The sequence below is a fragment of the Lissotriton helveticus genome, chromosome 1_1 (genome assembly GCF_964261635.1).
Source record: "Lissotriton helveticus chromosome 1_1, aLisHel1.1, whole genome shotgun sequence".
NCBI classification, from domain to species: domain Eukaryota; kingdom Metazoa; phylum Chordata; class Amphibia; order Caudata; family Salamandridae; genus Lissotriton; species Lissotriton helveticus.
Window position 1 is genome coordinate 399510302 of NC_136057.1, and position 25195 is coordinate 399535496.

Genomic DNA, 25195 nt, shown 5'->3' on the forward strand with positions numbered 1-25195 from the left:
AAAACCGCAGCGGACTCACCAAAGACCCACCGCCACATTAGGATGGCTGGTGGGTCCTGGTTTCCGTCCGCCATCTTTTCCGCCGCGGTTGGCTTACAACCGCGGCGGAAAAGCTCTAATATGGTGGCGGTGTCTCTCAGACACCGCCAGCCATATTAGGATGGGCTTTAAAAAATGCTTTTCCGCGGCGGGTTTTCCGCCGTGGAAAAGCATGTGGAACTTCACTGCGGGGGCCCGTTGTTGGCCCCCTGGGTGAAGGTGGTGTGGGGGGTGCACATGGGGGGTACCTATGGTACCCCCCTGCATTTGTATGCAGAAATTGGCAGGCACCGCACGGTGCCTGCCACTTTCTGCATACAAATGCAATGTATGCATTTTTACCATTGCGGCGGGTGCAGCTTGAAGCCGCACCCGCCACAATGGTAAAAATAGAGGATGTGACCGCCAGGGTGGCGGTCACATCCTAATTGGACAGGAGGGAACTCCGCAGGCCATGCGGAGGTTCCCACCTCTATGGTCGCGGACGGACTCAAGTCCGTCCGCGATCATAATGGGTCCCTATGTGTTTAAAATGGTGCTCCGGTTGAGGAAGGTATGCTTCGGACAGTTAATTCACAAGTCCTATACGGATTTGCAAACCCACTACATTAAAAAAACATAAAGACACCATAGTGGACTACCCAGCTTTTTCTTCCTTTGTGCATCCAAAATTCACAAATATATATCTGGATTTGCCGATCCTCCATGTACTGACTTGCTGGCTGCCCATCAGGACAACTTTTCTGTTGCAGCCGCCATTGCACTGAGCACCGTGTTTGGAAAACATAAAAATAAAAAGGAGGAGGATGAACTTTCTCTGACCCCCTCCTTCAACTCACACTTCAGTCATGCATGCCATAACTCATACACCAAATGTAATGCTTATGACCACACCCGTAATGAAACAGATGCAATTGCAAATGTTGTAAATCTCTTTACAGATTACCCTTACCACCATGTCAGACACAACTATGAATGCAGTATCATTAATTGGTTTGATCATGTGATGTACTTTTTAAAAAATAGTTTTATATAGCGCGAACTAGACCCGAGAAATCTTTACATGAGCACCAGTTTTGTTACAGAAGTACACATTCATTTTTGTTAGACACGGGGAGATTACGTGATTTGCCCAGAATCACAGGATGTTGAGCGTAGTTAATAGCTGTTAGGTGTTGTTCTTTATTTCGACAGATACTGTGAGGTCATAAGCATTTCATCTGATGTGCATACTATGGTTTGTGAGTTATGGATTGTGGTTATAACCACAGTTTCCGTATTTCAGTAGTTGTTTGCTTTTAATTCACACCCATTACTGGACTTTAAGTGCTTTTTGGGCGAACTTAAGAGGGGTTTGTTAACCCTACATTAAGGTGTTATAAGAATGGCAACCATAACTTCGCTTTAACCTTTGTTTGTTTTTTTGCAGTGAAGTTTTCTTTTGTCACATACCGCATCCAAGAGTTCCATGTTATCCACCATCCACTGCAGAAAGCTTGCGGCTATGCGTGATAGGGTTGGCTACAGGGCTGTAATGTTGTGGAGACTGTGGAAGAGTCCACATCTCCTTTAGTGTTGGGGTGGTCCTGTTTGACCACCTGCCCCTGCAAATGTAGCTTAGTAAGTTGGTTTTTGGTACGCCAGCACGAAGCACGACGTGTGTTGAGTTAATAAATAGCCCAGGGCTCTGGGCGTGGCTCAGTCGAGAGCTGGCCACCAAAGTGATTAAGGCTCCTGCGTCTCCTTTGCTGTCACCGGTAGGCCTCCAGCAAGGATACTATAAGGGCCTGGCCAGAGGCTGATCCCTCTGCATGCATCGAACCACACTGTGCATGGCTTGCACAATGTTTTGATGGTTCTTCACTTTTTTTAAAAATTGGATCCGCAGATTCAGGGCAAGCTTACCCATCCTGGTGCTGTGAACCCATGTACAGGAGTTGAACAGGACCTGGCCACTGCCCACGCACCGGCCCAGGCCCTGCTACTAGCCCTCCTGTGGCAGCCAAACCCTCTGCACAAGGCCTGAGCCATGGATGGTGGCTGCAGTTCCCCTTTAAAACATTTTTATTTACATGGGATCCACTGATCCAGGGAACACTTCACTGGTCTGGTGCCACACTTGAAAATCCTCCTCTTATCGACACAGGAGGGCCTTGTTAGGATTTAAGGATCCTTTGGGGATATGTGTATTCCTGAAGAAAATCATTTTTTGTTTGTTGGGACTCCCCATCCCCCAACCCACATGCATGGGCTGGAGAGTAAGGGAGTACTCACGCTGTCACCTTGTATGCCCTTTCAAATTTCTTTCGTCAGGGCTCATGAAGTGAGTTTCCGAGTCTTGTAAGGCCTGCCTCAAAATGTTGTTTCAATGTTGGGGCAGTCAATCAGATCTTTTGGAGGCTCCACTGACATAGATATATCTAAAAGTGTCTGAGCTTTAACCCATCATTGCCAAACTAAAACTCTTCTTGAACAGTATATTCTTAACATCTAATAACAGATTTACACCAAACTAAGGAAAGGCCTAGAGTAAAGTACCACCTTATTGCCAAGTTTGGTGTAATTCCGTTTTTCTGCATAGAAGAGGAAAGAATCCAGTGGGAGTTAAAATGGGAGTTGGGGGGGGGGCGTGGCTTGGCGCCCGACGAGGACGGCAGCGCGGATGTGAGCGCTCCGGGTTGCTGAGGGCTTTCGCCGCCTCTATTACCCTGCCTGCACCTGCAAAGCACCATCCCATCGACCGGAGACCGCCGCCGACACGGGGCTTTAGGATGCGGTCCTTTTCCAGCAGCGGAATTGCCGCTTTGCCGACTTCTGCAGCGGACGCGGCTGACTGAAAGTCGCGCCCGCCATTTTGTTTTCCTGCCACCGGGGAGTATGACGCTTCTGCCTCGCCAGCTTTTAAGTTTGCCACGGAGCCCCACACATCACTGAGTCTTCCTACTCAGGTACAGTCCACTGCTCTGCTTCACTGCTGCATGTGTGTGCCACATATCACTTCTCTGCGCATTTTAATGCAGCTTCACTCAAGTTTTATTTAATTGGCAGCCATTTTAAGCCAGTGAACTTTTCTCTCTGAGGAACTCTCCCCCTTCAGTTGCCTCTTCGCTGAAACTGCTGTCTTCTCTCATGCGCATGTGTTTAGCGCTATTTACCACTCAAGACAGTTTTAAGCATCGTTGCTGCACGTTCTCCCTTTCGTGCTCCCCCTGCGTCCATGATATCCTCTCCTTGATGGACCTCCTCGGCTCTGTCACCTGCTAATTATCTACACGCGTCCTCATGGTGGTTTCACGCCCCCATCATCACTGCGTCCACTCCTTCCTTTAGCGAATGTGTTGCTGTTTCATCCATTTTCCTTGCGACCTGGTACACCTGCATCTTATGCGGTTTGCCAGAGACAGACTTTGACGCACACTCTTCATCGCCTCTGGATGAGCAGAGACTATTACTGAACTTCACCACTGACTTTTTTCTGCTTCTCTCTTATGGAAAAAAAGGCATCCCACCGCAATACCAAGCCTCCGCGTCGTGTCTTCCTTAAAAACTCTAAAGTCTTCTCTGCTTTGGCGCACCTCGAAGCTTCTCAGGATCTTGTCTCTCAAATGTCGCAGTCCAGTACGGAGCGGTCCGTCCATCCTTCAGGGAAGGTCACGACGAAACACCTTCACAAAGACCCTCCATCGCCACCGGGATCCACATCAACTGTCTCAATGGAGTTACTATTGGAAGAGATCCGTGCTCTTAGACCCTTCATGGAAGAAACGAATACTAAGCTGCAGGTTCTTACTGACAACTGGTCTCAGATGGATGCCAGAGTCACCAAGGTGGAACATTCTCTAACTTCTCTCCAAGAGTCTTCCTCTAAAGTATCACACATGCAGTCTCAAATTTCCTCTCTTCAAAAGCAAGTTGAAGAATTGGAGAACCGAAACAGACGCAATAATCTTCGTATCTACGGCCTGGCGGAAAATTGTGAGGGGAGTGACCCCATTGCCTTCTTCAAATCATTTCTGCCCAAGCTACTTCATCTACCTGAGGACACTGTCCTTAACATTCAGCGTGCACATAGGCTGGGTCGCCTTCCCTCCACTTCTTCTCCTTCTTCACGACCAAGAGGTGTCATTATGTACTTCTTAGAGTACACTGACCTCCTCAAAGTTATCTCAGCGGCTCGTGCATCACCTCGGTTGCAATGGATGGGCTCCAGTCTTTTCTTTGCGCAGGATTATGCAAGAGCCACAGCCAGCCGTCGCAAGGCCTTCTTGGATATGCGGCCAGAACTCCGAGCCATTGGAGCCAGATATGGTCTTTTTCACCCTTGCCTATTCAGAGTGACCTACAACAACAAAACTACGACATATGAAGATCCTGTCCGTCTTCGAAGCTTTTTTAATGCAACCCAAGCCTCTGATATGGACTTCTCTGGCTCCTCCTCTGCTTTCCCGCCATGATTCCTGCGTGAAGAAGCGTTGAAGTCCTACTCAAGATGCATACTTGTCTTGCACTGTTAAACGCATTACTGTTGGTTTATGCCGTGTTTTCTGGCCGTTCATGTTTCCTTGTTCTTCCCCTCTTTTTTCGTCGTTTATCTCATATCTCCATTCGTTAGTTCGTACGATTCCCCACTGTTTTCTTCACTCGTCTCATTGTACTTTATTATTGTTCTGCTCTCACCCTCTTTCATTTCTTTCCCTTACCATTGGTTTCCCCCTTTTTTTTTTTTTTTTCCTTGCAGGTTTCATAACAAGTATGGCGTTTCCTCTCCGACCTGTTGGTTCGTTCGCTTCTGGCGCTTGCTTCCTCTGCCTGGCGCCCCCCCTCATCCACTTCCTCATGTATCCTCCCCCTGGTGCTCAATCCTCCTCGTTACTACCCTCCGTAAGTATGTTTCCCCTTCTTTCCTGGTTGTTCACTTTCCTTCTTGTATCTTTTTCACCTTTAACTCTCCCAATGTCCTATGTTTCACAGGTGTCTCTCTTTTTTGGTTTTCGAACATTTCTCTATTCTTGTCCTCTCATTCTCATTCTCTTTATTTCACGGACTGCTCTATCCTCTTCTTCAAACTATTCGCCTCTCTTTTCCTCTTTCCTACCTTATTTTCTCTCTACTTCTCCTTTTGCTCATTATTGCACTGTATTGACTTTCATCAATTTCCCTGATCTCCCTGATCCTCTTAATCTTCTGGGTCTTTTTTCCACTCCCTTTTTCTCTTTTGACTTCTTCTTCTTCTTTGACATGATATGTCTCTGAAAGTACTTACATGGAATGTTAAGGGCGTCAATTCCCCTATCAAACGACAAAGAATCTTATCTCATCTTTCACGATTGAATGTGGACATTGCTTTTTTACAAGAAACCCATTTATCTGCTGATGAATCTGCGAAATTGAAAAGAAGTTGGGTGGGGGATGTTTATTATTCTCCTGGAGATGGTAAACGTAATGGCGTTGCTATTTTATGTCACAAGGCTCTTTCTCACTCCTTGCTTGCTCAAGAGTCAGACGCCGAAGGTCGATGGATTTATGCCAAACTCTCTGTCAAGAATGTTCCAATTTCTCTCCTAAATGTTTATGCCCCTACCACTGGTGATCCCACTTTTTGGCACTCATTTTCTCAACACATCACCAGATTCATTGATGATAATTTTATACTAGCAGGTGATTGCAATCAGCCCCTGGATCCCTTTTTAGATAGGAATTCTAAAGCACACTTTATCCCTAACAAATCTCATAAATCCTTTTCTCAAGCTATTTCCCAACACAAACTCATTGATGCCTGGCGTCTTTGTAATCCAGACCTTCGAGAATTTACCTTTTATTCTCCATGTCACCATTCCCAATCCCGAATTGATTACGTCTTTGTTACCCACAACATTGCCCAAACTCTTACATATGCGGAAATTGGCCCAATCTTGCTCTCTGACCATGCCCCTACATTAGTTCAATTGGACATCCTACCCAAATCAACGGGCCCTAAACGTTGGCGTTTCAATAATTCTCTCCTCCTGGACCCTAAATTTACCACCTCCTTCACTTCCTTCTCCCATGAGTTCTTCTCCCTAAATGATGATTCCCCTGTCCCCAAACACACCATTTGGGATGCCTTTAAAGCGGCGGCGAGAGATTTCATTATTGGATTCGTTGCTAAAATGGGAGTTGGCACTTTCCTGGGCCCACCGCCCCCTTCAACTTGCCTCATGTGACGGACCTGCATGACACTTGCCACAAACGACTGAAAGAGGATGACTTTTTTTTTCTTTTGGAAAGGCGATAGAGAGAGATTGATTGATTATGCCAAGAATAACAATTCATAAGGGTGTTGGGTGTTGACGTTCAGTAATTAGGCTCAAATTCTCACACATATTTAGAATGTTCGTCATCTGCTAGGTAGTAATGTCTTTGTACCTACCTTCCACTCCATTGAGCCCACTTATTCCCCACAGTGTGGCCATGAATCTTTGCCACTGACAGCAAAAAAAGAGAAATCAATGCAAAGGCAACCAAGCTCCATTATTAGTTCAACACAAAGCAGCACCAGTAGTGGGCAACACTAGACCCAGCTGGAATCTTGAAGTGCATGCTGACTCATGACAATACAGAAATGCAACAGAGCGGCATCCTTTACAAACAACTGTCTGACTGCTGATGGGAAACTCGGACCAACACACTCCTTTCCTAAGCACACATTCTGACGCTCTTAGTTGCTCCATCGGATTGTGCCCCGTTTTTCACTTGTCCAACCCATAATGTGCACCCTCAATCTCTTTCCTCTTCTGATTGCCAAAATGCTCACCCATCTCCCAATATTCTAGACAATTCAACTGGATTATTCTCTCTGGAGCCTATCTTTCTGCTTCATATCAGGTGCTGGAATATCCATATTTGTAAAATTCTGTGTATATCCTTCCTACCAACCTGTGATCCTTATCCCTTTGGATCTGGGAACCAAGTCACACTTCCCTTCTACTCTCTCGCTGGTACCTCATCACTAAAAATGTCTGCAAACCATTATAAAACATATTCCCCAAAATGCCCTGACCATCTTTTCTGTGTCATCATTCTAGTCAACCTAATTTTTTGCCTTAGACATTTATAATCACAATATTCTAAAGTCTACCCTCTCGCACCTAGAGGGAACACTATCCTGGGTTATTTTCTATGTTCTCATACTGACTATCCTTCTCCATAATGTCCTTACAACGCATCCTACTTCAGGTGGTTCTTTCTTCAAGCTTGCATTCTCAACTCCTCTCACTGTAACGTCTCACCAAGTGCCAGGATCTCCTTGTTTAAGTTGTAATAGCACCTCCTCCGTGACAACACCCAAATCTATGTTTCCTTGTTGTGTGGTAAATAAATAAATAATACCCTATTTTTGAGTGCATGAATGAATAAATAACAGATAGCTCAATAAATAAGAGTCAAGATTCGAGGTAGTAGGAGTTTTGCAGGTTTATTACAGCATAAGGACAGGATCAGGACAACCTGCATAGGATGAGCAGAACGACAGGGCCCAGCAGGACAACTGGGACCCAGTAGGGGAAAAAAGATGCCCAGCAGCTGCTGGGGCTTGGTCTGGGATGAGCGCGCTAACATTCAATAATAAAACACAGGCATATATACATAGCGCAAACACATAGCATTACATTGCAGTAGGCGTAACAGTGGGTGGAATAGAAGGCGTGACGTGTAACAGTCGCGAGAGATAACAGTAAAAGTGGGTGTAACTGGGAGTTTACTTAGACATGTGATGCAAAACGTAACAGAATATGTCATGAATGGGCGGACACATAGGAGGGGGCTACCTAAGGAGCCGGGACCTCTAACCTAATGGTGCGCGAAAACTGGCAATGACGTGTTACTAGGAGAAGTTGGGGGCTACGAACTCTGTGCTAGGAGCAGAGACTAGAGTCTGGAGGGTCGGAGCGACATGTACCTAAACCCTATCTGGTATCTAATGTTTAGGGAACATGTTGATATGAACTAGAAGTCATGAGGGGAAAAGCTAACCTGGTTCTAAGACTGGACCATGCATTATTCTACATGTAGTACGTGAAGAATATTAAATGACCATTAAATACAGTATTTCTCTAACGTGGAGACGAGAAGGCTAGACAATGACGGAAACTATTGATGCAGTTCAGTAGCTTAGGAATGCAGAGGAGGAGGACTGAACTGATAGCAGGAACTATAACATACTTTTGGCAGACTTAGAGGCAGAGCCGGGGTGCACCGGGCACTGCTAGGCAGGAAGTAAGTGAAGGGTCGAGGATACAGGTGGGGGCTGTATCGCTCCTCAGCGAGGCTTTCAGGAGACAGGAGCTGAATCTGTGGTCCGGGCCCTTTTGAGGCCTAGAAACGGGGACTTTATAATTGAATAACGTGCACACTGAGAAACGTGGCAACATTACTTACATAGGCCTGATATTCGTAGTATTCACGAGGACTGGAAAATAGCATACCAGAGGTGGACACAACTGTAATTGCGTCTTTAATCAGAAATGGGGAATAACATATGCATATTGGTCATGCATACATAACATATGATGGATGAGGCGTAGGGACACAGAACATGGCAAAATTTACTTTTCCACATTCCCTCCTTGTCACTACGTTTCCATCAGGAAACATCAATATTCATGATACCATCTATCATTTCATACAGTACCATTTGCTCGTCTCGAATTGTCTTGGAACGGGATTTAGAACAGGGCTTGGGACGGGGAATACAAGAGGTAGCACACATGCTGCAAATCGCAGGGCCACATTGTATACAGAGGCAGCAGCTAAATATGATCGCTACTGCAATACCTAGAAAGGACAGGACTTTCCATCCCCAGGCGGAAATTATATTCCAGAACCAACCGGACCATGTCCAGGTGCCTGGATCTTGGTGTAACAGATGGGCAATTTTATGGAGTCTGGTTATAGCTGAATAAACAGACGGCGCGTTATTCGGAATGAAAATGCAACAACTAGATCCGAGAATTCTACAGGCCCCGCCCCTATCGGCCAGTATGACGTCAAGGACGAGACGATTCTGTAAAACGACAATTCTCATAAAGGATTGCTCTTCAGTTAAGTTACCTAGAGCGGAGGCAGTCTCATCTACTACTGCTTCAAGGGTTCTTGTTAACCTACGGATTAGCTTACTATTTACAACTGTACCTAAATAAGGGAAAACACCTTTATCTATATCAATGAATTGCTCTGCGGCGGTTTCAGTATAATCGACAATCGGGAGATTTCTCTTGTGTCTAGTGTGTACTAAGAAAGAATTCCTATGATAGTCAGGTGGGGCTAGAAAAACAGGTGGCAGTAGGAAGGCAATGTAACAGGTTCCCTCCCAATCGAGGGGCAGACGGACATATGCAGTTTGACCACAAACAAAATAAGAATGACGTGAAGCTTTAAAAATAGATTTCCTACTGTCACTATACTCGATAACAGTAGTACATTCACTATGACCTATATGTATAGAACCATAACTACGGATACATAATTCGCCTTTGACTGGTAGTACTGAAATAGCAGGTAAGTCTGGAGTAGTATCAGACTGAACATTCAGAACCATGAAATTCGACGAATAATTTCCTAAATTATATACCTCATTTTCTAAATCTAAACCTGTTCTGTGGGGAAAACCTTGCTTGTCTGGAAAACATGTACTGTTAAGAAAAGACATATCTGTTGAGGATGACGTTAGCGTGGACCATGCTCCACACGAACCATTGTGTGAGAATGGATAAGGAAAGAGTGGCAGAACTCCCTTCGATGTCTGGAAAGGGGGGAGTCGACCACACACCCAACAATTAGTGGCATTGCTGGTCTGGTGTGAATAATGTAACATACGGATGAATGTGTTATTACGCATGGCGAGGCGGTATGCATATTCGTGAGGAGGCAGATCACTAAACGTGTGCTCTACTGTAGCAGGAGCAGACATATTTACATGAGGAACTGGTAAATACAGAAAAAATGCGTAGCTGGTGCATGAAATCATTAGGCTGAGAAATAATATGAAACTCAGAAAAACGATGCATTGTAGTGAACTGCGACTGACTCTCTCACTATGGGGGTCTATTTTATACATGTCAGAAACAGTCTAACCGTTTCACCTAGGGGAGGACTTATACAATCAAACTGGCTGACTTATTAGACCTGAGCTTTAACTTATACTCCTGTTGCGGAGTTTTCTCTAACAAGGGAGGGGTTGTAACAAAGTCTGGTGCGGGACAGTCCTTTAAAACAATGTTCTGGCAATCCTTCGAATCCTGGGAAATGTTCTTGGCAATGTCTTTGAAGTCTGGCTTTGGTCCTTGAAAAAGTTTTACATGAGAAAGGTGGACCCACCCCTTCCTGCCTTCTAACTTGACGGCAGTTCGGGTGGTCAAGAGGACTTGACGTGGCTCTTTCCAACGTGGTTCCAGCGGACTTGATCTGTCAAAGTTGCGGATCATCACCAACGACCCTGGAACGATCTCGTGCGGTGCCACCTCGGTATTGTCTGGAAATGCGGCGGCAACCTGTGAACGACATGAGTTGAGGGCAGACATCAAGGAAGCTAGGTAATCTGTCAGCATATTACATGAAACATCGGTAATACTTCGGGGTCTAGGAGTACCCCACATGTTAGGGGGGCGGCCGAAAACGACCTCATACGGGGACAGACCTGATCTGGAATGTGCGACCATACGCATGTAAAACAGAGCGACTGGCAAAGCTACTAACCAGTCTACACCTTTGTCTTTACAGACTTTTGCTATACGGATTTTCAGAGTCTGATTATGTCTTTCTACTAGTCCAGCTGCTTCTGGATGGCGTACACAATGGAACTTCCACTGGTACCCTAACAACAGGGAAACGTGTCTCATGAGTTCGGATGAGAATGGCTGACCGTTATCAGAATATACGACTCTAGGGAGTCCGTATCTAGGGAAAAATTCACGAACCAACTGTTTGGCAGTGGTCGCGGCTGTGTAATCTGGGACTGGATATGCTTCTGTCCACCTGGACAAAGCGCATACTACTACAAGGACATACTTGAAACCTCGACATCGCTCCATCTGAATATAATCCATCTGGAGGACCTCAAAAGGGTGGTCAGGGGGCTGGAAACCACCTTGTTCCACCGGGACACTTTTACCTGGATTAAACTGACAACATATCATACAGGTACGGACTTTCTGCTTGGCTGCAGCTCGTAAATGCTTGTTGAACCAAATGTTCTGGATACTGTCTAACATAGCTTTTTCTCCTAAATGTGCTGGACTATGTGCGGTATTGATAATGACTTGAACCATAGAATCGGGGAGAAACCATGTGGCTCTACCCTTCGTTAACCATCCTTGATCTGTCTGGACCCCTCCTTGTACAGACCATTTCTTGATTTCATCGGGAGTAGCATGTAACTGGATATCTATGACATCTTGTGTATGGTCCTTAACTGTCATACATGTAGTCGGATCTGGAGTATGTGTCTGTGTCGGATTAGCTTGAATGTCTGGAGTCTGTGCTGTAAGCTTGGCTGTGCGGTCTGCTAGATCATTACCTTGGGAAATAATGTCTGTGACTTTCGTATGTGCTTTGCACTTCATGATAGCAATAGATGTCGGTAAATGTATGGCATCTAACAGGGCTTGAATAAGGAGACCATGCTGAATCTTGGTTCCATGAGAAGTCATAAAACCTCTCTCCTGCCAGAGCACTCCGAAGTCGTGTACAACTCCGAATGCGTAACGTGAATCTGTGTAAACATTAACCTTCAGGTTCTTGGCATGTATACAGGCTTGTGTCAGAGCAACTAGCTCTGCTGCTTGAGCGGACAGAGTATCAATACGGTGTGTTTCAATAACTTCAGTGTCAGTAGTCACTGCATACGCGGCGACTAGTTCTCCTGTACTAGTTCTCATACATGAACCATCCACATAAAGTGTCAGGTCAGGATCTAGTAACGGAATGTCTGTCAGGTCTTGTCTGGGCTTTGTCGTAATGTTAACTACTTCCACACAATCATGTGGGTCTGGATTTGAATTGACTGATGGTAACAGTGTAGCAGGATTCAGGACGTTGCAGCGTCTAATTTCTATGTGTGGCTGGAACAGTGTCAATTCATAACCTGTTAAACGTGCAATTGTCAAGTGCTGAGTTTGTGTTCGGTTTAAAAGAACTTCTACTGAATGTGGAACTTGTACTGTCAGGGAATGTCCTAAAACTATGGAATCACTTTGTCTGATAGCTAGTGCTGTGGCTGCAACTGACTTGAGGCACGCAGGCAACGCCTGGGCGACTGGATCTAATGTACTCGAAAAATAAGCACAGGGCTTGTGTTGACCTGCTTGATCTTGTGTAAGAACAGATAATGCTGTACCTTCACGTTCAGTAACGAAAAGTGTAAAAGACTTACTATAGTTCGGTGTAGCTAGAACTGGAGCTTGGCATAAAGTTTTCTTTAACTCGTTGAAACTAAGTGTATGTTCAGATGTCCAAGGGAGGACAGTCGATACGGCTGCCTCCTGTGTCGTTAACTGTATCAGTGGCTTGGCTAGAAATGCATACTGGGGAATCCATTGTCTACAATAAGAAGTAAGGCCGATAAAAGCACGTACCTCCTTCTGGGTTCTGGGCTGGGGAAGACTCGCTATTAACTGGATACGGTCGGGTGTCAACTGCCTACCCCTCTTGGACAGCAAGTGTCCTAAGTATACCACTTGCTGGACACAGAATTGAAGCTTTGAAGGTGACACCTTGTGCCCCATCTCGGCTAGAAAATACAGAACTGTAAGTGATGCTCGCTCGCAAGCACGTTCAGAACGGGCTGTGATCAGTAGATCATCGACATACTGGAGCAGGGCAGTGTCAGTTGGCATGTGAATGTTGTCTAGTTGTCTCTTGAGTGCTTGACTGTAAATACTAGGGCTTTCTGTGAAACCTTGAGGAGCGCGTGTAAACATATAGCTCCTTCCATTTAAACAAAATCCGAAAAGAAACTGGCTGTCTGGATGAATTGGAACACTAAAAAATGCATTCTTGAGGTCAATAACAGTGAAAAACATGGCTTCGGAATCAATGGCAGTTAATAGAGAAGAAATGTCTGGAACAACTGGGTACTGAGGAATAATACATTTGTTAAGCTCTCGTAAATCAATCACTAATCGATATACTGGGGGTGCATTCGGATCAGTACGTTTCATGACTGGAATGATCGGAGAATTGCATACATTGGAGTCAGTTTCTACAACTACCCCTTGAGCCATGAGCTCGTCAATAATTTTGGATAAGGCTGCTACAGCCTCAGGTGGCAATCTGTACTGTCTGATTCGGGGTAACACTACACCTGGTTTGAGAGTCACACGATAGGGTGTGATTTGCATGTGACCTACATCAGTTGGACCTTGCGCCCATAACTGCTGCGGAACATTAGACAATCTTGAATCAAAATCTCGTAATACATAGTGACCCTTAAAGTCACGTAGGAACAGACGTATTCCCTCTGGGGAACAACAAATAATTGCACCTAATTCTTTCAATGTCTTAATACCCAATAGATTTTCTGGACATGACTTAGTAAGTAACAGATCAGTAGTACGGGACAATGGACCTACTTCTAGAGTAACTGGCTGAGATATTTCATTAACTATGGGTTTTCCTGAAAATCCAAGGGAAACATTTCTTGAGCCTGAGAGCGGAGCCCCTGGAACTTCGGCATGACTAATTGTGGTCCTACTTGCCCCTGTATCGATCAGAAATTTTCTGTCTTTCCCTAATACTTGACTATGAACATAGGGACCTTCTTGGTCTACAGGTATCTCGATGAGAGGCAAGCCTACCTCCCTCTCTAGGCTGTTTCATGAATATGACTGGTACTCTGGATACTCAGACTGTGCATACTGGTACATCTGTGATGTAACGTGCTGTGTTGCAGCAATAGGCTGCGGTACTGTAACTGTCTGTGGTGCATTCTGTGACTGAGGAGCCTGTGAAACTTGTTCTTGTCTAGGCGGACGTGGTCTTTCTTTAGTCTTACCAGTAGCTATGTTGTGCTTCAGAACTGCACACTCGTTTATAAAATGACCTGGCTGTTTACAATAATTGCAGTTCCCTTTAACGGGAGCTGCAGGATGACTGGCTTGATTCGGACCCCTCTTCTGACTGTCTTGGGGAATAGATTGTGCAACTAGCACTTTCATTTTCGTGTCTTTCATACGTTTTCTCTCGTGTTCTTGCTCTTCTCTGATTCTATTCTGGTGGTACTGGAGCATCTGGAGCATCTGGGACGGACTATTTGCTTGCCAGGTGCTTTCGACTTTCAAAACTCGGTTTTTAATCTGTGGACTTGAATTCTCGACCAATTTGGTAACGAAAAGATGAGGGTATGACTCACTACTTGTCTTGAGACCACTGTTAATACTAAAACATTTCTCGAATCTAGAATAAAAATCACTAATATCTTCTTCTTGTTTCTGTTTGCAGGCTGAGATTGCATCCCAGTCTTCTTTTCTAGTTGTCAATAATCTGGGTAAAACTTGAATCAATAATTCTGGTAATTCTTTACATTTATCTCCAAGACCGGTACCTGGTACTCGTGCCTTGTCTTCAGCTTCTAGAGCTGTCCAATCGATCTTTTTCTCTCCCACCTCCCATTCTTTTTCCTTTAATTTTTCATACACCCCTGCGGGTAGCAGAACCTTTAACATTTTAATGATATCTGGGTAGGTGTATTCTCCCATACGGAGCATGTCTTTTAATTCTCGATGGAACCCTGCTGGATCTTTGTCATGACAGGGAATTAATTTCTTCATCTCGAGAAGTTCCATCTTTGAAATCGGAGTGTATACAAACACTCGTTGCATATCGCCACCCGCCCCTTGGACTGGGTGGACCTCTCGTAACGGATTCTGTCTGTCTATGTAAAATGGTTTACTTTCTGGGGGTGAGACATGAACAAAATGCGGGTTCAAAAACGTTCTATACTTGTGGCGCTGTTCTAGAATGACACTAATTAAATCGGTACCTAGACCCCTCCATCTGTACTGGAGTAACTCGTTCAGGATATCGTGTAACGGGCCTGGATCAGAATGTTGACCCTCATACAGGGTAATGAGGTGCTGGATCATATACATACCCACCAGTCGTTGCTCGGCTGGGGGCAGTTTCAGAAACATTTGTGCCACTATTTCGTCTGGAAAAGTGGTAGAATCAGTAATCCATCGGACTGCTGATCGGGCTAGTTCTTGTTCATGCATGGTACTTAATTCACTGTAACCGACTCGTGATTTCAGAATGTGATCGGTAGCTTGAAATACTTGTTCTAGAGAGCGAGGCTCTCGTGCTGGATGATGAAAAATAGACTTAGGTTCTGGACGTAAATGGCGATCTGGAAATCTGGATTTTCCTACATACGCTATTCTGACGGGATTCTCGTCTTCCTCTTCAGGATCAGAGATACTTTCTTTCTCGCTTACTTGTGCTGCTTTACGCTGTTCGTGTAACCTTATTATTTCTTTACGAATTTTCTTGTACATACTTTCCATGGCACTAATGGTCTTGTGCTTACCCTCGGCTATATTATCACTCCACCTTGTTAGGATTCTCATTTCGGCGGGATCTTTAGACGGGTAATCTTGTTCTCTTATTAAACAATTGATCAGGAACTTTAATATCATGAGCTGAATCTCGGCTTTCCTTTGAGACATAATTTCGCCAATGCTTTCTGGATCATCCCCTGTACGGATGAAACGATATATTCTGTCTAGATCTTCTTTCATATTTGGTAAGGTGACTAGATACTCGGTCACCCTTCTTACGCGTACGGAATATAAAACCATATTATACTCGCCTGGGACTGTGTCATAGACACATTCGGCAAGGGCTTGTCTGATTTCTGTAACAGACTTATTACTTTTAGGAGTACGCTGTGATGCTTGAGCATGTAATTCGAGTGCTGATAAACGCTTGTGTGGCGGCGGGGTTTGAGGAGGACCTCCTCCTGCGGCCCCTAGACTAGAATCGTCAACTGACATTCTTCGTGCTTGCAGGGTCGGTAATTGTAACGTGGGCTGAACTTGTATGGCGGGCTGACCCGGGGGTACCGTAACAGGTACTCCGGTGCCTGGAAGAGCGGGAAGTGCCTGATTTACAGGGACAGGTGGAGCGCGAACTGGATTTGCATATTCTGGGACTGTGTCATCCAAATAGGACGAAATGAAAATATCAGCTGCGGTCGGTTTGTGACGTAGCTTGGTCGGAACTAATGGTGGCGGGAAATTACTGGGTGCCTCTGGGGTCGCTTTTGGCAAGCCTTCGGCAAGAAGAGGATACATACCCTTAATAAGGGCATGCCTCTGTCTGTCTGACTGTTCGGCTTTGACTTGTTCACCTATCTCGATTAATTCTCTTTCTTGGGCTCGTTCTTGGGATTCTCTACTTAACTCTGACTTTCTGACTTCCTTTTCCGTTCTTCTATGCGCTTCCTTACGCCATAACTCGATGGCATCTTTCTGTGACTGTCTGGCTTTCTTTTTCCATAATGCTTCTTCTACTCGCATGATACATTCGGCATCCCATGTACCCGATACGGGCCATCTATACTTTTCTTCTAACTGTTTGGTATACTCTACCCATAAATCTAGATACAATATGGCGCTTATGCCATGTTTCTGATACATAAAGTGACCTGGACTGTCCCTAGGCGGAACAGGAACTGCTGCTTCCAGCAGACCCTTTCTAGTTTTTAACTGACGTAACTTGGAAAAGAGCGGCATTCTAAACTTGAATCGGAACACAATACAATACACGAAAAACAGTAACAATTAGGAAAACAATTCAGGCATACCACGACATTGAAAATACATTAAACAACATTATAAATGACAGTTCGAACAGAATACTACCTGGAAATACTGAAAACAGAAACAGAACAGAATTCTCGAGAACGGAACAGACTAGAGTTACTGGATGCACTGCTGTAACAGTACGGAACATACCGGTCCCATAAAGGAACGCATCAAGACCCGTATCCACCTAGGTGAACACTTCGTTTGTGGGCTTGGGTACCACCAACCCACGGACCAGGAGTCAATTTAAACTGACCCTGTCTAGATACTACCCCAGCAATGGTACTCACCGGGCAGCACGGAACGGAAGGCCTCGGACGGGACTGGACTACGACGACGAACTTCGGACTTCGGACTTCGGACTTCAGTTACAGGTGGACCTCCGGATACCTCGGACCTTGGACTCTCGGCTTGGGCTCTGGTCGGGACTCGCCGCGTTCCTCCACCGTCTCGTTCGGATGCTGGACCGCCTCCTCCGTCTCCTCCGTGGGCCTGAGGGATACTTGAAGCAGAAATATCTGCACTTGGCCAATATGGTTCCGTCACGACTGCAGAGGGTCAGGGGGTCGGCGTGGCTTCACCGACGCGTGGGGAAAGGGCAAGTCCCTATTCGGGCGCCATTATGTGGTAAATAAATAAATAATACCCTATTTTTGAGTGCATGAATGAATAAATAACAGATAGCTCAATAAATAAGAGTCAAGATTCGAGGTAGTAGGAGTTTTGCAGGTTTATTACAGCATAAGGACAGGATCAGGACAACCTGCATAGGATGAGCAGAACGACAGGGCCCAGCAGGACAACTGGGACCCAGTAGGGGAAAAAAGATGCCCAGCAGCTGCTGGGGCTTGGTCTGGGATGAGCGCGCTAACATTCAATAATAAAACACAGGCATATATACATAGCGCAAACACATAGCATTACATTGCAGTAGGCGTAACAGTGGGTGGAATAGAAGGCGTGACGTGTAACAGTCGCGAGAGATAACAGTAAAAGTGGGTGTAACTGGGAGTTTACTTAGACATGTGATGCAAAACGTAACAGAATATGTCATGAATGGGCGGACACATAGGAGGGGGCTACCTAAGGAGCCGGGACCTCTAACCTAATGGTGCGCGAAAACTGGCAATGACGTGTTACTAGGAGAAGTTGGGGGCTACGAACTCTGTGCTAGGAGCAGAGACTAGAGTCTGGAGGGTCGGAGCGACATGTACCTAAACCCTATCTGGTATCTAATGTTTAGGGAACATGTTGATATGAACTAGAAGTCATGAGGGGAAAAGCTAACCTGGTTCTAAGACTGGACCATGCATTATTCTACATGTAGTACGTGAAGAATATTAAATGACCATTAAATACAGTATTTCTCTAACGTGGAGACGAGAAGGCTAGACAATGACGGAAACTATTGATGCAGTTCAGTAGCTTAGGAATGCAGAGGAGGAGGACTGAACTGATAGCAGGAACTATAACATACTTTTGGCAGACTTAGAGGCAGAGCCGGGGTGCACCGGGCACTGCTAGGCAGGAAGTAAGTGAAGGGTCGAGGATACAGGTGGGGGCTGTATCGCTCCTCAGCGAGGCTTTCAGGAGACAGGAGCTGAATCTGTGGTCCGGGCCCTTTTGAGGCCTAGAAACGGGGACTTTATAATTGAATAACGTGCACACTGAGAAACGTGGCAACATTACTTACATAGGCCTGATATTCGTAGTATTCACGAGGACTGGAAAATAGCATACCAGAGGTGGACACAACTGTAATTGCGTCTTTAATCAGAAATGGGGAATAACATATGCATATTGGTCATGCATACATAACATATGATGGATGAGGCGTAGGGACACAGAACATGGCAAAATTTACTTTTCCACAGTTGTCCCTCAAACTATGCGTCCAAACTACTGACCCTGCATATAACAACACTGTATGATGCACCACCTACCTTGAACTGCAAAATATGACCTCCAAGTATCTACTGTTGCCAAAGCCAACCCATACCATTTTCATCAAAACATCGTTTACACTCCCTTTTCCCCACAACTTGGGGTGTTGCTTTGAAGGCAGATGCTTCTGTACTCCTTTTCCACCAGCAGAAGCACTTAAACTCAACACCACAACCTCAATTGTTGAATGATCGCCATGGGCCAGTTGCGGCCAGTACAGGGAAGAGCGGTGCAGCGGATGGGAGTCGACAGGTGCCGACGAGGGAAAATAAAATGTAAAAAAAAGAATACCACTTACCTTGCGCTTGCCGCATCGCTGACTCAGCGATGCAGCAAGTGCAAGGTAAGTGTTTTTCTTTTTTAAATGGTATTTTTCCTCCTTGTCGTCTTTCGTCTCCCACTCTGCCCGCCTCACTGCTTTTACCTGCACTGGCCGCCACTGCCAAAGGCTGCATTTCAGACAATCACAATTCATCACACTCATCCTCATAAGACTTTATTACTAAAATAGACTCCACCTGGGTCTCCCAGTATCTTGCTCCCACTCCTACTTAAAGTACTCAATTTCATCATCTACTGCACTGTTACATACCTCCCACCCCAACCCAACTGTGCATTTGCGTGTCAAATAGGATATCTATCCACTCACATCCTGAAATTTGAAGCCTTTACAATTTAGTACAATTTTCATTTCTGAGCATTACTATTTTATATAAATCTCCTCTTTGTTAATGTAGTTTTTAATTTCCTATATACTTATTTGCTGAAGCTTGTTAGTTGCTGCATGAGAAAAATGTCAGGTCTCATCACTTTCTATAAGATTATGTTTTTAGTAATTTAGCCATACTCTGCCTTGGGGTGCATTGAGACTAGTTTTTTTTAAGCTACCTGCAAAACACCATGAGCAGCATTAATTAAGTGGAAAACCACAAGCAACATGCACTCATTACACCATCACATATTAAAAACGACTTCACTGAAACTAACTTTAGTTACTAGAAACTTGACTATCACCACCAAAGAATTTCAAGGAGGTCGTTGAGCAAGCTTCTGCATAGGAATTGCCCCAGAGCAAAGGTAAACTTCCTGTGACAAAATGTTGGACCATTACCTTGATACGATATTGACTGTACACATCCGACTAATAATAGGAGACAAGTAGACCTACAAATTATGTTTAAATGACATCTCCATAAGAGGCCAATCAAGAGCATTGCGTCCCGGTCTGCCTAACTTGGGTGCACATGGCGAAGACTTGAACATTTCACCGGATTACAGAAAAAAGAATTTCTCTCTAGTGCAGGCGCAAACTCTGTCATTTTTCCCTACAATACCGCAGCTCTATCTTTCATTACTAGTGGAGCAGCACATATTTAGTTCGAGCAGGGCAGGGCATGCGCTGCTCTTCGAGGCATGCTGTATTGGTGTATGGACTTGAAGCTCCGCCTACTCTCTGCCCATATTTGTCATTGGCTTGTGTCATTGTCCTTCGTAAGTTCTGGCTTCTGATTTGTTAATAGGCTCGTTAGTCACTCCTTAGTACCGCCTTGTCTTCATTTGTAACCCCCCATGAGGACTGGCCCTTTTACTTTGGTTGTTACACGGAACATCTTATTTAGTCTGTAAGCACTATTTTCTTTAATGCGTTTCTCTTACTGCAGGCACTACATGCATTCCTGCAACATCCAGCCATGCTCGCTTTCACGGGGCATTTTTACAAAACAAAGCATCTGTTTGTCAACTTGACAAACAAATGCTTGAAATGTTTTTTTTGGTAAAAGCACTCCATACCGCGCTTTCACTTTAATAGCGGCTGTAGGCCTTTCTTTAGACACTGCTCAACTAAAGAAAGGGGAGTGGCTTCTATTAACGTGAAAGTGCAGCATGGGAAGCTTGTAAACAAAAAAAGTATTTGCGATGCAATAGGTCTAGTATTTTAGAAACCTGACCTATTGGTTTTGTAAATGACAATGCCTTTTGTCATTGCAGGATTTTTTTTTTTAAAGTTTTTTATTGAAATTAAACAGACGTACAGAAAAACAATCCAAACTTCACGAGGCAAAAAACACAGTGATACATCATCATGAGGTCATGCAGGCAGAGCTCCAAAAGTACAGAAATACAGTGCTATCAACCAATACAGGGATAGGGGCGGACAAGGAAACAAACCGAATCAACAGCAGTAAGTGAAGGGTGAATGTCAATTAGGGGGACGAGGACGCATCTATGGTGACATCCTGTGGAGGGGTACATATGTTACCACGATAGGCATTCCATTGGGACCAGATTCTACCCCACTTCTTGGGCCGTCCCCGGGAAAGGTACACAGTCTTCTCCCGGAACATGCACCAGTCCATGTTTTCTTTCCACTTAGAGAGGGTGGGCGACCTATGTGAACCCCAGAGCTGGGCAATGTCCCTCTTCGCGACCATATTTCCAAGGGACGCCCATACAAACTGTACTGAGCTGTAGTCATTGGGCTCCCAAACATGCAATAAATAACGCCTGGCCTCGGGCAGCAGGGACACACCCATAACACACTCCATCACAGCATGCACTCGGGACCAGAACACAACCATCTCCGGGCATTCCCACAAAATGTGGAGAAAGGTACCAGACATACCACAGCCACGCTTGCACAGCCCATCCAAAGAAAAACCCATTCGAACCAGACAAGGCCCAGTGACATACACTCGGTGAAGTATTTTAAGCTGAACGAACCTCAAACGAGCAGGAATGGCGACCTCTTTAGGCGAGGACAGGGCAGCCTGCCAGTCCTCATCATCCAATTCCAGGCCACCAGCACACCACGAGGCCCTAAGGCAAACCAACAAGTCAGCTCTGTTGTTGATGAGTTTTTTATAAATCAATGAGATAGTGCTGTCGGGTACGTGGCCGTCCAAAATACGGTCCTCCAGAGGGGAAGACTCAGGAATATCATCACCCGCAGTAAAGACAGACAACAGAGCATGACGGACCTGGGCGTACCGAAAGAATGAATTGTCACCAAGCTCATACTCCACTCGCAGCGCGTCAAAGGGCTTGACAGTACCCTTCGACCACAAATCGCCCACTCTGCTGATACCAATCATATCCCATTTACCAAATCCTTTCGATCTCTACAGGTAGCCCAAACATTCCGAGTCATACAAGGGGGTGGCCCAAGTGAACCTACCGCACCAACCCAGTGCCGCATTCGCATCACGCCACACCCTCACGGCAATCTTAGTGGGACCGGTCAGTGCTTCAGGGAATCTCCCAGAGTACAACGCCCTGTTGAAGGTCCCGCCAGGCAGAATAAATTTATCCATAGAGAACGCCGGGGCAGGGCCTGGTGCGTAAGTAGCATGATTAATGACACTCAACTGGGACGCCCAATAGTAACGTCTGATGTCCGGGAGGGCTATACCGCCATCGTACCACGGAAGCGTGAGTTTGGAAAAAGCAAAACGGGCACGCCCATCCCAGACCAGCTGTCTCTGTAGGCTCTCCACTGCATGAAAGTAGCCCGAGGCGATCTGGTCAAAGGAGTTCTGGAGCGCGTACAAAAAACGAGGAAGAGACATCATTTTGAAAAGCGCCGCTCTATCGAGGGGCGACAGAGGCAACTTACGCCAGTGAGCGACATCGAGCGTGAGCCGCTGAAGGGGGGGTAGCAAGTTAAGCTCGTAGCGCCTAGAGGGGTCCAAGGAAACATAAATCCCCAAGTACTTAAAACCGGTCTCCGCCACATGAATCGGAAATCTACGCGGCAGTGGAGGGAGCTCTCCAGCCAAAACGTAGATGCAGGATTTAGCCCAATTAATGACAAGACCGGAATTCTTTCCGAAGTAGGTCAGAACATCAAAGAGTACATTAAGGGACTTTTTAGGGGAGGTGAGGTAGAGGAGGACGTCGTCCGCATAGAGCGAAACTCGATCCTCGAAATCAGGAGACCATCGGATGCCCCGCATAGAAGGCTCCCAACGGAGCCACTCCGCCAAGGGCTCCAAAGCGAGAGCAAAAAGCAAAGGAGACAGCGGACAGCCCTGCCAGGTACCCCGTCCGAGCGTAAAAACGCAAGACACTCTCCGATTAACAACTACCTGGGCCAGGGGAGTCTCATAAAGGAGTTTCACCCAGGCTATGAAGCCCGGCCCAAACCCGAACTTCGAGAGGGCAGCCCAGAGGTAGGGCCATTCGATAGTGTCGAAGGCCAAGGTAGCGTCAAGAGAGGCCAAAATGGCAGGTTCAAGAAGCGTTCCAGCTGTCGCGAGAACTCCATGGAGCCTACGCAGATTCAAAGCGGTGTTGTGGTGTGGGATAAAACCGGATTGATCCGGATGGATCAAGTCCCCGATCACAGTTACCAAGCGATTAGCCAGTAGTTTGGCCAAAATTTTGGGTTCGGCGTTAAGTAAAGAAATAGGTCTGTACGAGGTACAACGATCCCGTGGCTTACCCTCTTTAGGAATGACAACAATAGTAGCAAGTCGTTGATCCAAGGGGAGGGAGCCAGACTCCAAAGCCTCAAGGAACATGTCCCTGAGATAGGGCGCCATTTTGTCGGGTCGCAGCTTATACAATTCAATGGGCAAACCATTGGGGCCCATCGCCTTACCCGAACGGAGGGAGCGAATAGCCACCGCAACTTCATCTACAGTGAGCGGAGCATCCATGAGATCTCTGTCCACGTCAGAAAGACGAGGCAAAGCAATGTCCCGCAACAACAGCCGGGAGTCCTCCTCATCCCTATCGCAGACAGCGGTGTACACCGTCCCAAAGTGGTCCGCAAAACACTTAACGATCCCAACCGGGTCCGTGACACACTCACCATCAGGCCACTCAATCACCGGGACCACACGATTGACCCTCTCTTTCTTGTCCAACCACGCAAGCAATTTACCAGCTTTGTCACCCACATCATACAGTCGTCCCTTCTGCTCCCTATACATCACTTTCACAGCATCAGTTACCAGAGCCTTGTAGTCAGCTTGTTTCAGAGCAAGGGAGTGCAACTTCTCACCAGAGACGCCCAACAGAAGATCATCCTCCAAAGCAGCTATCTCTGATTCCAATCGCACAACCTCCACATTTGCAGCCTTCTTAGCCGCAACAATCAAGGATAGGGACTGACCACGTATAACAGTTTTAAATGCTTCCCACAGCGAAACAGCAGAAGAAACAGACCCCACATTTTCATCAAAATAATGTTCAATAGTTTTCACAAGTTCCGAGCGGGTCTTGGGGTTGCGAAAGTACCATGGATTGATAGGAGCAACTCTTCCCTCATCGCCTGCCCCGACCTCATACCGGAGCCACAGTGAAGAGTGATCAGAAATACCCCTAGGGAGGTGAGGGATTTCTTTAATGGAGGAGGATTGGAGCGCCGGCATTAAGAAATAGTCCAATCTAGAAAGACTGCCGTGAGCCCCAGAATGGAAGGTATATTGCAACTGAGTGGGGTGCAGCAGCCTCCATGCATCCACTAGCCCAAAGGTCTCTAGCAAGTCACTCAGCCACATTTGTGATCTGGGTAGATCTCTAGGAGGATGGCGATCAGAAGCGCCAGAGACAACCGAATTCAGATCCCCACCCAGAATCAGGAGACCTTCAGGAAGGTCCAACAGGACTCTACAGAGATCAGCGTAGGTTAAAGCTTGCAGACCCGGGGGGACATAGACCGAAAGTATGGATAACGTCCTACCCTCCCACCTACCAGTGAGCACCGCATAGCGCCCCCTGTCATCAAGTTTCACCTCGTCAATCGCAAAAGGGAGAGAGGACCGAATGAGAATACCAGCCCCCCTGGACCCAGAAGTAAACCCAGCGTGTGCCACCAACCGATAACCACGCCTGTTCATAGCCTGACATACATTGCCTATCAAGAATGACGCCTAAGGAATCGCAAAACAATACTACTCTTAATTCTGTCCCCTAACCCATTGACATTCCAGGATAACAGTCTCAACTCGCCACCCCCATCCCCGAAAAGCAAATGGAGCAGGACCCACACGGAACCCCACTATCAGTGCAAATAAAGCAAACAATACGGTGCCTCACGAGAGAACAAAAACACACACACACACCCCCCACCTCCCCCCAACTGGAACATGTTACTCCCCCCACCCTGCACCCCTGCGTACGACTAAGAAGCCACCCCAACTTGCAGTGTGCCTGTCGCCCCATTACTAAACTAAGCTACGCAAAGAACCCAGGAGGAGGAAGAGTCCCCGTTCACCCCCCGCCACCCCCAGGCTAATGTAGGCCTAACAAAGACCCAAGTCCAGACTCAGCTGAAACAGCAAAAAAGTTCAGACGCCAGGGTCCACCGGTACAGTCCTCACTCCGTCAGGCCCTCGTCGGCGCCTCCGGGGTGCCCAGCACGCTCATCTCTG